The sequence below is a fragment of the Pinus tabuliformis genome, chromosome 3_1, assembly GCF_031772625.1.
Source record: "Pinus tabuliformis cultivar Carrire ecotype Pingquan chromosome 3_1, CPIR1, whole genome shotgun sequence".
Lineage (NCBI taxonomy): Eukaryota > Viridiplantae > Streptophyta > Pinopsida > Pinales > Pinaceae > Pinus > Pinus tabuliformis.
The window spans coordinates 758,242,920-758,245,572 of NC_142301.1; positions in this window are offsets into that span (position 1 = coordinate 758,242,920).

Consider the following 2,653-nt stretch of genomic DNA (forward strand, 5'->3'; position numbering starts at 1 on the left):
CATCCATGGTCTCTTAGGAATCAACAAAGGTTGCAATAGTCCTCCTTGCCTCTGAGTATCCGATTTGTCCCGCTGACAAATGATGCACGTATGTACATACTTCTCTACATCCTCCCGCATCTTCTCCCAAAAGAATCCTCTCTCCAACAATGCCAAAGAACAATGCATCCCTGGGTGGCCAGCCCATGGTGAGTCGTGGCACTCCTTTAAAAGGTGCCTCCTGAATCCAGATGACTTTGGAACATAGAGTCGGTTTCCAAAGAACAAGAACCCGTCTCGTAGAAAGAACTTTCATGTCTTCCCCTCCTTTATCTGCTTCACTATATTCTACGCCAAAGTATCGGTTTCAACACTTTCCTTGATCTTATTCTGCATCTCTTCTGACATCTGAACTTGACTCCTACTCCTAGCTGCCCGGTCTTCTCCCTCCAATGCTGCAAGTTGTCCCTTCCTGCTAAGGGCATCTGCTACCGCATTGTGCCTTCCCAGTCTATACTCGATAGTCATGTCGAATTCTGCCAAGAAGTCCTGCCAACGAGCTTGCTTCGCAGAAAGCTTCGGTTGTGATGCAAAATAACTTGTTGCAACGTTGTCAGTCTTGACAACAAATGGCTTCCCAATCAGGTAATGCCTCCACACATGAAGACAGTGAATGATCGCAGTCATCTCCTTCTCATGGACCGGATACCTCCGTTCTCTATCCTGCAACTTCCGACTCTCATACGCCACCGGATGCCCATCCTGCATAAGAACCCCTCCTATGGCAAAATCTGAAGCATCAGTGTGTACCTCAAACGGTCTCTCGAAGTCAGGCAACTTCAGTATCGGTGTTGTAACCATCCTCTTCTTCAAGTCATCAAATGCCTCTTGACATTTGTTCGTCCAACTCCACCTCTTGTCTTTCTTCAATAGGTCTGTTAGTGCCGATGTCACCTTGGAGTACCCCTCTACAAACTTCCGTTGGTAGTTGGTCATGCCCAAGAACACCCTCATCTCATGGACATTCTTCAGTTCAACCCAGTCCTCGATTGCCTTCACCCTACTCGGCTCCATCCGTATGTACCTTGACCAACAATATGCCCAAGGAACGGAATCTCGGTCTGAGCAAACACACACTTAGACTTCTTCAAGAACAACTGATTTGCCCTCAGTGCCTCGAACATCATCGCCAAGTGTTTCTTATGATCCTCCATGTTGTCACTGAACACCACTATATCGTCCAAGTACACTACTACGAACGAATCCAAGTATGGTTGTAGGACATCATTCATCAAAGTGCAAAATGTAGCAGGAGCGTTACACAACCCGAATGGCATAACAAGGAACTCAAAGCTACCATACCTTGTTACTATCGCGGTCTTCTTCTCGTCTCCTTCAGCTATCCGCACCTAATAATACCCATGCCTCAAGTCCAGCTTGGAAAACACTCGGGCTTTCGCAATCTTGTCAAAGCAATCAGCAGCCAATGGCAAAGGATACCTGTTCCTTACCGTCTGCTTGTTCAATGCACGATAATCACAGCACATCCGTAGCTCATTCGAATCCTTCTTCCGCTGGAACAATACCGGAGCTCCATAAGGGGACCTTGAAGGTCTAATGAAACCTGCATCCAAGTGTAAACTTCATTGAGTCAATCGCCATCATTGAGTCAATCTCCATCGCTTATGTTAACCGACGCCCCAACAATGAGTCGGCATGCCCACCGCTCATGTGCACCCTTGGCTAACTATAAACGATGGTCGCTCGCTGCCTTAGTTTAACTTTGCGACGGGAAGAACGCGCGCGCCCGTGCACGAAACCGCAAGGCGTTAGACTGACCCTCCTATTCTCAATTTTATATTTAATAAAATAATATTTAAATTTTATTTTTACTAAATTTATGAATTGAGATTTTTGTATGGATATAATTCCGTGATTATTAAATATTGGATGGATAGTATTTTTGATTTTATATTTAAATAAAATAATATTTAAATTTTATTTTTACGAATATAAAATTATTAACCAGACGTGAAATTTATGAATGGAGATTTTTGCATGGATAAAATTCAGTCGTCATTAAATAATGGAGGGTGAAAAGGTTGTAAAGGGATTTTTTTAAAATAGATTGTGAAATTTATGAATTGAGATTTTCATATGGATATAATTTAGTGGTCATTAAATAATGGAGGGTGAAGAGGTTGCAAAGGAATTTTGATGGTTAAGAATATTTTTCTAAAACAAATTATGAAAGATAAACAATTAAAAATATAGACGATATAGATTATACGCAAGATATTAATCAAAAATATTATTGGCTAAGTGTGGAATTTGATGTCACACATAATGTTGTTTCTTTGTTTTTTAAAACTTATTTGCCTGTAAAAAATGTAAAAGGTTGTTTTCTTTTTAAATGTATTCAATTGTTAAATGAATGATATTCATCTAATTATGTTGTATCTTATATATCTCATATTGGAGTTGTGTTCCACCTTGCATTATTTTGTTGGTTTTGTGTTTAATCATATTAATGAAGTAAGATAGTGACACGTCAACGACGCAGTGCCTACTTTCAAGATAAGTATCATTACCACAAATTTAAATTCAGGTTCTTTTTGTGTCAAATACATTACAATTATGTATTATGCTATTATATCATCTATGAAGTTAATAC